Consider the following 14,570-nt stretch of genomic DNA (forward strand, 5'->3'; position numbering starts at 1 on the left):
TATGCATTCTTCTCAGCACCACATTGCACTTATTCCAAAATTGACCACATGGTTGGAAGTAAAGCACTCCTCAGCAAATGTAAAAGAACAGAAATTATAACTAACTGTCTCTCAGACCACAGTGCAATCAAACTAGAACTCAGGATTAAGAAACTCACTCAAAACCACTCAACTACATGGAAACTGAACAAGCTGCTCCTGAATGACTACTGGGTACATAACAAAATGAGGGCAGAAATAAAGATGTTCTTTGAAACCAATAAGAACAAAGACACAACATACCAGAATCTCTGGGACACATTTAAAGCACTGTGTAGAGGGAAATTTATAGCACTAAATACACAGAAGAGAAAGCAGGAAAGATCTAAAATTGACACCCTAACATCATAATAAAAAGAACTAGAGAAGCAAGAGCAAACACATTCAAAAGCTAGAAGAAGGCAAGAAACAACTAAGATCAGAGCAGAACTGAAGGAGATAGAGACACAAAAAACCCTTCAAAAAGTCAATGAATCCAGGAGCTGGTTTTTTGAAAAGATCAACAAAATTGATAGGTGGCTAGCAAGACTAATAAAGAAGAAAAGAGAGAAGAATCAAATAGACACAATAAAAAATGACAAAGGGGATATCATCACCGATCCCACAGAAATACAAACTACCATCAGAGAATACTATAAACACCCCTACACAAATAAACTAGAAAATCTAGAAGACATTGATAAATTCCTCGACACATACACCCTCTCTAAAATTAAACCAGAAAGAAGTTGAATCTCTGAATAGACCAATTACAGGCTCTGAAATTGAGGCAATAATGGCTTACCAACCAAAAAAAGTCCAGGACCAGATGGATTCACAGCCGAATTCTACCAGAGGTACAAGGAGGAGCTGTACCATTCCTTCTGAAACTATTCCAATCAATAGAAAAAGAAGGAATCCTCCCTAACTCATTTTATGAGGCCAGCATCATCCTGATATCAAAGACTGGCAGAGACACAACAAAAAAAGAGAATTTTAGACCAATATTCCTGATGAACATCGATGCAAAAATCCCCAGTAAAATACTGGCAAACTGAATCCAGCAACACTTCAAAAAGCTTATCCACCATGATCAAGTGGGCTTCATCCCTGGGATGCAAGGCTGATTCAACATATGCAAATCAATAAACGTAATCCAGCATATAAACAGAACCAACCAAAGAAACCACATGATTATCTCAATAGATGCAGAAAAGGCCTTTGACAAAATTCAACAGCCCTTCATCCTAAAAACTCTCAATAAATTAGGTATTGATGGGACGTATCTCAAAATAACAAGAGCTATCTATGACAAACCCACAGCCAATATCATACTGAATGGGCAAAAACTGGAAGCATTCCCTTTGAAAACTGGCACAAGACAGGGATGCCCTCTCTCACCACTCCTATTCAACATAGTGTTGGAAGTTCTGGCCAGGGCAATCAGGCAGGAGAAAGAAATAAAAGGTATTCAATTAGGAAAAGTGGAAGTCAAATTATCCCTGTTTGCAAATGACATGATTGTATATCTAGAAAACCCCATTGTCTCAGCCCAAAATCTCCTTAAGCTGATAAGCAACTTCAGCAAAGTCTCAGGATACAAAATCAATGTGCAAAAATCACAGGCATTCTTATACACCAATAACAGACAAACAGAGAGCCAAATCATGAGTGAACTCCCATTCACAATTGCTTCAAACAGAATAAAATACCCAGGAATCCAACATACAAGGGATGTGAAAGCCCTCTTCAAGGAGAACTACAAACCACTGCTCAACGAAATAAAAGAGGATACAAACAAATGGAAGAACATTCCACGCCCGTGGATAGAAAGGACCAATATCGTGAAAATGGCCATACTGCCCAAGGTAATTTATAGCTTCAATGCCATCCCCATCAAGCTACCAATGACTTTCTTCATAGAATTGGAAAAAACTACTTTAAAGTTCATATGGAACCAAAAAGGAGCCCACATTGCCAAATCAATCCTAAGCCAAAAAGACAAAGCTGGAGGCATCATGCTACCTGACTTCAAAGCATACTACAAGGCTACAGTAACCAAAACAGCATGGTACTGGTACCAAAATGGAGATATAGACCAATGGAACAGAACAGAGCCCTCAGAAATAATACCACACATCTACAACCATCTGATCTTTGACAAACCTGACAAAAACAAGAAATGGGGAAAGGATTCCCTATTTAACAAATGGTTCTGGGAAAACTGGCTAGCCATATGTCAAAAGCTTAAACTGGATCCCTTCCTTACACCTTATACAAAAATTAATTCAAGATGGATTAAAGACTTACATGTTAGACCTAAAACCATAAAAACCCTAGAAGAAAACCTAGGCAATACCATTCAGGACATAGGCATGAGCAAGGACTTCATGTCTAAAACACCAAAAGCAATGGCAACAAAAGCCAAAATTGACAAATGAGATCTAATTAAACTAAAGAGCTTCTGCACAGCAAAAGAAACTACCATCAGAGTGAACAGGCAACCTACAGAATGGGAGAAAATTTTCACAACCTACTCATCTGACAAAGGGCTAATATCCAGAATCTACATTGAACTCAAACAAATTTACAAGAAAAAAAAAAACAACCCCATCAAAAAGTGAGCGAAGGACATGAACAGACACTTCTCAAAAGAAGACATTTATGCAGCCAAAAAACACATGCAAAAATGCTCATCATCACTGGCCATCAGAGAAATGCAAATCAAAACCACAGTGAGATACCATCTCACACCAGTTAGAATGGCCATCATTAAAAAGTCAGGAAACAACAGGTGCTGGAGAGGATGTGGAGGAATAGGAACACTTTTACACTGTTGGTGGGACTATAAACTAGTTCAACCAATGTGGAAGTCAGTGTGGTGATTCCTCAGGGATCTAGAACTAGAAATACCATTTGACCCAGCCATCCCATTACTGGGTATATACCCAAAGGATTATAAGTCATGCTGTTATAAATACACACGCACATGTATGTTTATTGTGGCACTATTCACAATAGCAAAGACTTGGAACCAACCCAAATGTCCATCAATGATAGACTGGATTAAGAAAATGTGGCACATATTCACCATGGAATACTATGCAGCCATAAAAAAAAGTATTTTAAGAATAAAGTAAAAATAAAAAAAAAAAAAAAAAAAATTTCAATATAATGAAAAAAACAAAAAAAAAAACATCGGATTAAAAGAAAAAATAAGAAAATAAATGAGAAAAATCAATGTATAAAAAAAACTATATTGAATACTAAAAAAAATAAAATAAAAAAAAAAAAAAAAAGAAAATGTGGCACATATACACCATGGAATACTATGCAGCCATAAAAAAGGATGAGTTCATGTCCTTTGTAGGGACATGGATGAAGCTGGAAACTATCATTCTCAGCAAACTATCGCAAGGACAAGAAAGCCAAACACTGCATGTTCTCACTGATAGGTGGGAATTGAACAATGAGAACACTTGGACACAGGAAGGGGAACATCACACACCAGGGCCTGTTGTGGGGTGGGGGGAGGGGGGAGGGATAGCATTAGGAGATACACCTAATGTAAATGACGAGTTAATGGGTGCAGAACACCACCATGGCACATGTATACATATGTAACAAACCTGCACATTGTGCACCTGTACCCTAGAACTTAAAGTGTAATAAAATGTATATATAAAATAATAAAAATAATGTTTTCCAGCAAAAAAAAGAATAAAATTGGACCCATATCTTACACCATGCACAAATTCGACTCAAAATAGACAAAATGCCTAAATGTAAGACCTGAAACCATAAGACTCCTAGAAGAAAACACAGAAGAGTACTCTTTGACATTGACCTTGGCAATGATTTTTTGGATATCACATCAAAAGCCCAGGCTACCCTGGCCAGGTGAAGTCACTCATTCCTGTAATCCCAGAACTTTGGGAGGTAGAGTCGGGCAAATTGCTTGAGCTCGGGAGTTTAAGATGAGCCTGGGCAACATGGCAAGACTCTGTATCTACCAAAAATACAAAAAAAAAAAGCTGGGTGTGGTGCTTTGTGCAAAGGAAGCAATCAGTAAAATGAAAAGCAACCTATGGATTAGAAAAAAAAGAAATATTGCATGATCTAATTACATGTGGAATCTAAAAAAAGAAAAGAAAAAGAAAACTCAAATATACAAAAATAGAGACTAAAACAGCTGTTATCAGGGGCAGGGGTTAGAGAAGAAATTGAGAGATGTAGGTCAAAGGATACAAAGTAGCAGATATGTAAGATGAAGGTCTAGAGATCTAATGTATAATATAAGGGCTATAGTTAATAATGTAATATTCAGGATTTTTGCTAATTTAGTGAATTTTAGCTGCTCTTGCTACATATAGAAAATGGTTATGCAAGCTGATATATATGTTAATTAGCTTTACTATAGTAACCATTTTACTATCTACGTATATCCCATTACACCATGTTGTATACCTTAAATATACACAATACAATTTATTTTAAAAGAAAAAAGCAATGGTGAACTGGGAGACATTAGCAGTCTAATGTCTCCCAGTTGCTCTTGCCTCAGTAATGAAGAATCCATTGAGTTCAATGGAGTTCATTGAATCAGTGGAGTTCTTGAACTAGGAATGAGGTAAGTCAGAAAAGTTGAAGAAATATTGACCTAAAATTATTCCTATTTGATGAAAATTATAAATCCAAAAATTAAAGAAGTCCAATGGACAAAAAACATTAAAAATATGAGGAAAACTAAAGTGCATTGTAACCAAACACTTTAAATCAGTGATGAAAAAAAAGTTTCAAAAGCAGCAAGAATGAAAACACTTTATGTACAGAGAATCAAAAATAGGATGACAGATTTCACATTATAAACAATGAAACAACACAAGCAAGAGAGAAAAGCAATCTCTTTAAAGTAATGGGGACAAAGGGTCAAACTAAAACTATTCTCATTGAAAATAGCTTTTAAAAATGAAAGTAAAATCAAGACTTTTTAGAAATATTAAAGCTGAACAAATTCATCTCCAGCAAACTTCATACTAAAAGAACTACAGAAGGCAGTCTTTCAGGCAGAAGGAAAATTACACCTGATGGAAATACAGATCTACACAAAAGAATGAAGAACATAAGAAAAGGTAACTACATCAGTAAATATATTGCTTTTTTCTTCTTATTTAAATGCTTTAAAAGATAATTGATTGTTTAAATAAAAATATCAATGTCAGCTATGTGCAGTGGCTCACACCTATAATTCCAGCCCTTCGGGAGGCTGTGGGTAGATCACTTGAGGTCAGAAGTTCAAGACCAGCCTGGCCAACATGGTGATCTTTGTCTCTATTAAAAAATACAAAAATTAGCTGGGTGTGGTGGCGGGCACCTGTAATCCCAGCTACACTCAAGGCTGAGGCAAGAGATCACTTGAATCCAGGAGGCAGAGGCTGCAGTAAGCCAAAATTACTCCACTGCACTCCAGCCTAGGCAACAGAGTGAGAATCTGTCTCGAAAATAAAAATAAAAATAAATTAATGTAGTATCAGATAATACGTAGAAATTAAATATTTGACAAAATAACATGAAATTATAAGGAGAGAAATTAAAATTTATTATTTTAAGGTTCTTAATATACAAAGTAGTATATTATCAGTTTAAGATAGTCTGCAATAATTTAAAGCTATATACTACAAACACTAAAGCAACCATTAATATAGCAAAATTGAAAATACGAAGTTAATAGCGCAACAAAGGAGATAAAATGTAATTTTAAGAAATATACAAATAATTCCAAAAAGACAGGATAATAGTAAAAGAGAATGAACAGATAAAACAATTATAACACAAACACCAAGCTGAGAGACTTAAACCTAATCACACAATAATCACACTAAATGTAAATGGTCCAAATACCCCCATCAAAAAGGAGAGACTGTCAAATAGATAATGAAAAAATTCAAGACCTAACTACAAAAAACACACTTAGAATATAAAGTCACAGATAGGGTAAAAGTGAAAGAATGACAAAAGAAGAGACTTTCTTCGCCAAAGTAGTCAGGGTTTCCTGCTTCAACAGTGCTTGGACGGAACCTGGCGCTTGTCCCCCACCCAGGCCGGCTGCCCATAAGCAGCCCTCTGTCACCACTTCACCACGCCCTCAGACCACCCCAAGGCCCCCGCCGCGGCTCCAGCACCGCGTGGCCACCTCTTCTTAGTCGCTGCCATGACGACCACGTCCACCTGGCAGGTGTGCCAGAACTACCACCAGGACTCAGAGGCCGCCATCAACTGCCAGATCAACCTGGAGCTCTACACCTCCTAGGTTTACCTGTCCATGTCTTACTACTTTGACCTCGATGATGTGGCTTTGAAGAACTTTGCCAAATACTTTCTTCACCAATCTCATGAGGAGAGGGAACACGCTGAGAAACTGATGAAGCTGCAGAACCAACTAGGTGGCTGAATTTTCCTTCAGGATATCAAGAAACCAGACTATGATGACTGGGAGAGTGGGCTAAATGTGATAGACTGTGCATTACATTTGGAAAAAAATGTGAATCAGTCACTACTGGAATTGCACAAACTGGCCACTGACAAAAATGACCCCCATTTGTGTGACTTTATTGAGACACATTACCTGAATGAGCAGGTGAAAGCCATCAAAGAATTGGGTGACCACGTGACCAACTTGCACAAGATGGGAGCACCCGAATCTGGCTTGGCAGAATATCTCTTTGACAAGCACACCCTGGGAGACAGTGATAAGGAAAGCGAAGCCTCAGGCTAATTTCCCCATAGCAATGGGGTGACTTCCCTGATCACCAAGGCAGTGCATGCATGTTGGGGTTTCCTTTACTTTTTCTGTAAGTTGTACCAAAACATCCACTTAAGTTCTTTTGATTTGTACCATTCTTTCAAATGAAGAAATTTGGTACCCCTCCAAAAAAAAAGAATGACAAAAGATAGCACATGTGAATACAAATAAAAAGTAAGCTACAGTGGCTATATTCATATCAGACAAAGTAAATTTCGGAGTAGAGAATATTACCAGTAATAAAGATGATTATTTCACAGTGATAAAGGGGTCAGTTCATGAAAAAGACATAATCCTAAACCTAATAAAACAGTTCAAAATAAATGCAGCAAAAACTGGAAGGAGAAAGAAACAGATCTCCAATTATAGTCAGAGATTTCAATCCTCTTTCTCAATAAATGACAGACTAATTAGCTAGAAATCAGTAAGGATATAGAAAATTTGAACAGTATCAATCAATTTGACCTAGACCCTTCACCCAAAAACAGCTTTCTGTGAAGTGCACACTGAACATTTACCAAGATGGAACATATTCTGGATCACAAGTAAGTCTCAACAAATTTGAAAGCATTCAGATCACACAAAGTGTATTATCTGAATAAAAAGAATTAAATTAGAAATCAGTTAAAAAAATTTTTAAATAAATCTGATAACTACCATTCTACTCTCTACTAAGAGATCAACATTTTTAGGTTCCACATACATACGATTTTATCTGTCAAGTTTTTAAAATCAAAATAAGTAAATATGGCAGTTCTATTAAAAATAAATCAATAACATAAAGATATCTGAAAAATTCCTCCAAATAATTGGAAACTAAATACCATACTTCTAAAAATAAATAAGAAGAGTTACTAAAAAGCATTTGGAACTGAATGAAAATTTTTAAAGAACAAGTTAAATGTATGTGATACCACTAAAGTAGCATCTATGAAGAAATTTATAGCACTAAATGCTTATAATGTAAAAGAAGTTATCAAATCAATTATCTCAGTTTCAGACTTAAGAAACTAGAAAAAGAAGAGCAAATAAAATCCAAAGCCACTAGAATAAATGCTGTAATTTTTAAAGAGCAGAAATCAATAAAAACAAAGTAGAAAAAAAACAACAAAACAAAAATGTTATTATTTGAATAAATGAATAAAATTGAAAACATTTGTCCAGACTGATCAGGAAAAAAAGAGGGAAGATACTAATCTTTTATCTGTTAGACTGGATTTTTAGTTAAAAGTTTCCTCAGAAAATTCGGAAACAGATGGATTCACTGATGAATTCTACTAAACACCTAAGGAAAAACATACCATTCTATGCAAATTCCTCCAGAAAATTTAAAACGGAGGGAAATGTTCCAACTCATTATTGGAGGCCATCATCATGCTATTACCAAATCCAGACAAAGCTATTATCGGAATAGGAAACTACTGGCCAACATCCTTCGTTAACACGGATGTAAAAATTCTAAACAATATTTTAGCAAATCAAATCCTATAACATATAAAAAATATGAGGCATCATGACAAAGTGACATTTATACCAGGAATGTCAGATTGGTTTAACATTTACAAATCAATTAATGTAATTCACTATACTAACAATCAAAAAAAGAAAAACCGAAAAACCATATAATCATTTCAACAGACATACAAACAAAGCATTTGACAAAATCCCATATCCATTTCTCATAAAACTCTCAACAAGCTAAGACTAAAACAGAACTACCTCAACTTGATAAAGGGCATTTACAAAGAACCTACAACAAACATTACATTTATAATATTTATTAGTGAAAGGCTGAAAACTTTCCCCCAAACATCAGAAACAAGACAGAGATATCTGCTATCACCAGTTTTATTCAACATTGTACTGGAATTTCTACTCAGAGACAGAGAAAGAAAAAGGCATAAGAAACAAGTAAAACTGTATTTGCAAAAAAACATGGTTCACAAAGGTATAACTGGAAATCTGATAATATCTACCAAGAGAAAAAAACTACAGAATTTATCACTGAATTTAGGAATGTTTCAGGACACAAAATCAAAATACAAAAATCAATTGTATTTCTCTATATTATTGATAAACAATCAGGATTTGAAACTTCAAAATAACATTATTTGCAATAGCATCAGAAACAATAAAGTGAGGAGAGATAAATTTGACAAAACATGGAAGTTCTGTACAGTGAAAACTTCAAAATGTCACTGAAAGAAGCCCTAAATAAATAGATACACCATCTTCCTGAGTCAAATGACTCAATATTTCTAAGATATCAAGTCTAAAAAGTGATCTACAGGCCGGGCGCGGTGGCTCATGCTTGTAATCCCAGCACTTTGGGAGGCCGAGACGGGCGGATCACGAGGTCAGGAGATCGAGACCATCCTGGCTAACACGGTGAAACCCCATCTCTACTAAAAATACAAAAAATTAGCCGGGCACGGTGGCAGGCGCCTGTAGTCCCAGCTACTCGGGAGGCTGAGGCAGGAGAATGGCGTGAACCCAGGAGGCGGAGCTTGCAGTGAGCTGAGGTCGCGCCACTGCACTCCGGCCTGGGCGACAGAGCAAGACTCCATCTCAAAAAAAAAAAAAAAAAAAAAAGAAAGTGATCTACAAATACTATGAATTTTCATTTATAATCCCAGCAGGGGTTTTTTTTGCAGAAAATGACAAACTGATTCTTAATTTACAGAAAAATAAAAGGACCTAGAATAGCCAAAAACACCTTTGAAAAAGAGTAAATTTAGAGAGTTAACATTACCTGATGTCAAAGCTCATTATGAATCTGCATGTGTGGTATTGGTAAAAAGATGAATTCATCAGTGCTACAGAATATAGATCCCCAAAACACACACACACACACACACACAAACACACACACACGCATATGTGGGAAACTGGTTTTTGACAAAATTGCAAAGGCATTTCTGTGGAAATAGAATAGTCTTTTCAAAAAATCAGAAAATAATACTGTAATAATTAGATATCCATATGCAAAAAAAACCCAACATCAATCCATACCTCTTATATACAAAATTTACCCCAAAATAGATCATAGACCTAAATGCCAAACCTAAAATTATAAAACTTCTAGAAAAAATGTGTATTGGCACAAACTTATTAGCTACAATACCTAAGTACAATCCGTGACAGAGAAAATTGTTAAATTGAACTTTATTGAAATTAAAATTTTCGACCCAGCCATCCCATTACTGGGTATATACCCAAAGGACTATAAATCATGCTGCTATAAAGACACATGCACAAGTATGTTTATTGCAGCACTATTCACAACAGCAAAGACTTGGAACCAACCCAAATGTCCAACAACGATAGACTGGATTAAGAAAATGTGTCACATATACACCATGGAATACTATGCAGCCATAAAAAATGATGAGTTCATGTCCTTTGTAGGGACATGGATGAAACTGGAAAACATCATTCTCAGTAAACTATCGCAAGGACAAAAAACCAAACACCGCATGTTCTCACTCATAGGTGGGAATTGAACAATGAGAACACATGGACACAGGAAGGGGAACATCACACTCCGGGGACTGTTGTGGGGTGGGGGGAGCGGGGAGGGACAGCATTAGGAGATATACCTAATGCTAAACGACGAGTTAATGGGTGCAGCACACCAACATGGCACACGGATACATATGTAACAAACCTGCACATTGTGCACATGTACCCTAAAACTTAAAGTATAATAATAATTTAAAAAAAAATAAAAAAGAAATTAAAATTTTCTGTCACAGTGCCTTCAGAAGATAGTTAATGGAATGAAAAGGAAAACCACAGGCTGTGATAAAGTATTTGCAAGTCACATACCTATCTGTTAAAAGACTTATACCCAGAACATATAAAGAACTCTCAAAACTCAGTAATAAGAAAAAAAATTCCAATAGAAGTATGAAATTATGGACAAAAGACCTGAACAGACATTTCCCCAAAGAAGAAAAATGATGGCAAATAAGCACATAAAAAGATGTTCAATCTCATTAGTCATTGTAGAAAGGTACCACAATGAGGTACTATTACACATCTGTTAGAGTGGCTGATTTTTTTTTTAATTGACCATGCCAGACAGGGTTTGGAAAAGTAGTGAAAAATCTGGAACTTTCATACACTACTCATGAAAATAGAAAATGCCACTTTGGAAAACAGATTAGCAATATCTTTAAAAATTAAACATACACCCGTCATATAATCCAGCCATTCCTCTCTTATTTACCCAAGAAAAATGAAAGCATAAGTCCACACAAATACTTGTACATAAAGGTTCCTTGTAATAGTCAAAGCCTTAAATGATCAAATGCCCATCAACAAATAGATAAACAAGCTTTGGCACATCCATATAATGGAATACTATTTAGCAATAAAAGGGAATGAACAATGTTGGTACACACTGCATATGGAGGATTCTATTTACATAACTTTCTTTAAAAAGCAAACTAATATACAGTGAGACAGAGTAAATGACTGGTTGCTTAGATAGGAGGAGAACACAAAATAACACAAAAGAACATAAGATAACTTTCGATTGTATAGTTTTCATTATTTTATTTATGGTGATGTTTTCACAAGTGTCTATAAGTTTAAAAATTTATCAAACTTTATAACTTAAATATATGCAGCTGACCGTATATCCGTTATATCTCAACAAACCTTTTTTTAAAGTAATCAGACTTCAAATACCAATCTTTTCTCCACTGTCCTCCCACATCTGACGTGCAAGTATTCAATTAAATGAGTATTTATTGACCCCACTATGTTCCAGATCCTGCACTTGGCATTTAAGAATACAAAGAAAAATAAGTGAGCTTTTGGAAAGCTTATTTTTAAAAAATAAATGTATATGTAGATCAAATGGTAAGCACTGCTAAATCCCATTTCTGGTTCCACTTTATGTCTCTGTCCTTGTTTCTTTCTTATGCTATATGATTATATTTTCTGTATTCTTGGATTATCTTTGAATTATCTCTGAAACAAGATGAGATAAAAATAAATATAAATAATTATTCAAATGGCTAAAACATGAGGTTTGTCCTCAAGAAATTTGCAGCAAAGAACAGTCTGGCTTTCTCTTCAGGTACTTTGCATCTAGTGGAGAGAGTAGACATGTACACTAATAATTATGCTGCAAGTTTTGATTTGTTAATACCATGAAGATATTAATACATTTAATCTGTAAATGTGTACAAATTTTATAGGAGGGAGCACTGGAATGTTTAATTTGGACAATGCCAATACAAGTTTACAGAGAAGAGAGAACTTTCCATTGGGTTTTGAAGGTTCTGCTGATTTTCAATGGGCAGAGGTGGAGGAACAGTCTGAGCAGAGAGAACATCATAAACAAAGGAGTGAATGTGAGAAAGGTCAGCATATGTTCCTAGGCTAAAGAATAGTTTAATCAGGTGAGACAGACACCCAACACTAGCACTAGCCTTGCGGCATTTGCGGATTATTTAATCTCTTTAGGTTCCAGTGCCCTTAACTATGAGGTGGGAATATTTACACTATTACACCTACCTAAAGAGTTTCTTAAAAGGCCTAAAAAAGAAGTGATGCAACAAACATATGTGTGCATGTGTCTTTATCGCAGCATGATTTACAACCCAAATGTCCAACAACGATAGACTGGATTTAGAAAATGTGGCACATATACACCGTGGAATACTATGCAGCCATAAAAAATGATGAGTTCATGTCCTTTGTAGGGACATGGATGAAACTGGAAAACATCATTCTCAGTAAACTATCGCAAGGACAAAAAACCAAACACCGCATGTTCTCACTCATAGGTGGGAATTGAACAATGAGAACACATGGACACAGGAAGGGGAACATCACACTCCAGGGACTGTTGTGGGTTGGGGGGAGGCGGGAGGGACAGCATTAGGAGATATACCTAATGCTAAATGACGAGTTAATGGGTACAGCAAACCAACACGGCACATGGATACATATGTAACAAACCTGCACATTGTGCACATGTACCCTAAAACCTAAAGTATAATAATAAGAAAAAGAAAAAAAAACTTGACGTAGTACCTACTAACCCAACAATGAAAAGGAATGCCATTTGCTATTTATACTTTATTTCTAAAATAAACCTAAATTTAATTAATAAAAAAAAAAAAAGAAGTGATGAACCTGAACCACTTAGCATTATGCCTGGCACAGACCAAATGCTTACAAAACCGGTAGCAGTTATTATTAGCATGAGGTTAGAATCCAAGGGAGCATAACAAGAGAAAAATTTATATCAGGCATATTTGTATAGTGACAAGTTGTTACCCCTAGTAGCTTCATGAATGTATACATTCAATTATACAATGACATCATTCTTTCTAAAACAAAGTTCTGACTTCACCTGGTCTGCTAAAAAAAAAAAAAAAGTATTAACAATGTGAGGGGTGGGAAGGGGAAGCACAGATGGCAATTTCATGCTTGAGAATTCAATCCTTCTCATTTGGGTTGAAAAGATAAAACAGACCTTATGGATCTCTTCCTCTATTAGTGTGTCTTTGACTATAAAAATATATATAATAATCTCATCATAATTTACAGTTGCATAATTCTAAATCTCTTTTTTTAAGTTCACAGAATCATGTTTCTTAAAAGGATCATCTTTTCCAAAATCACATTTTTAGGCCAATAATAGAATAAACAAAAATTCCTTGAACAAACCTACCAGCAAACAAATAAAAGCTCATTTGCAACTTGCTGCATACTACATTGTGATTTCATTTACAAGAGTCTCAGACAAAGAAGATCACCATAATTCTCAAAACGGTTGTGTCATTGACAATTAAACATAAGTTAAGAGTGGCCGCAAGAGGCTGAGGCAGGAGAATGGCGTGAACCTGGGAGGCGGAGCTTGCAGTGAGCCGAGATTGCGCCACTGCACTCCAGCCTGGGTGACAGAGCGAGACTCCATCTCAAAAAAAAAAAAAAAAAAGAGTGGCCGCAACAAAAACCTGAATAGACATTCATTCACGTGTCTGGTATGATGAGGTATAATCTAGCCTGAAGGGAAGGAGATTGAGCAGATCAGAAAAAGTAACAAGATTTATTTGCTCTAAGACTAACTATATGCCTAGTAAGGCAGTGGTATACTGTTAAAGATTTACATGTTTGCAAAACTAGAAGTTATCATAACCATATTAACTTTCCTTCATTTTTCTTTCCCAGTTCCACCCTTGCATTTCTATCCCCAGTCTATATGATCTCTGGAAACATTGTTGATCAAATATTCTAAGAGTGCCCATCCAGAAACCAGTAGTTCTTGCTTAAGCAATTTTTTTTCTTATAAGAACAATGAATTACATAAATTCTTTTAATTCATGAACAGAGGCATTCAATCTTAAATATGATACATTTTATAGATATAGATAAAACACTTGAAAATTTAGAGTTATTGAGAGGGCAGCAAACCTGTAAAAAGGAAGTATATTAATAATCCAACAAACTGATTATCATGATTAGGTTTTAAAAACAGAATATTCCATAAGAAAACAAGGAAAGGGGTTCTAAACATAAGTAAAGGCCTTGCTTCCAATGACATTCTTTTTTCCAACATGGAACACCTATACAGATAGATGAGATAGAGATGCAGATTTTTTTCCTATCCAGGGAGTTTAAGAAATGCCTCTGGGACTTTCCATATTAGCAGACCAAGCTGAGAGCTTGAAAAATTTAGTGGGGTGAAGAAAATTCCTATAACCCTTTTAACACAGGATCTATTTCA

At 35.6% G+C, this 14,570-nt stretch overlaps 1 pseudogene across 1 annotated transcript; it reads left to right on the forward strand.

Annotated features, from left to right (window-relative positions):
- The first annotated feature begins 6,026 nt into the window (after window positions 1-6,026).
- On the forward strand, window positions 6,027-6,793 carry LOC100588198 (annotated as a pseudogene). Its single transcript, XR_120885.4, has one exon. The product of XR_120885.4 is annotated as a ferritin heavy chain pseudogene (transcript).
- Window positions 6,794-14,570: the final 7,777 nt, after the last annotated feature.

This window comes from Nomascus leucogenys, chromosome 22a, assembly GCF_006542625.1.
Source record: "Nomascus leucogenys isolate Asia chromosome 22a, Asia_NLE_v1, whole genome shotgun sequence".
Classification (NCBI taxonomy): Eukaryota; Metazoa; Chordata; class Mammalia; order Primates; family Hylobatidae; genus Nomascus; species Nomascus leucogenys.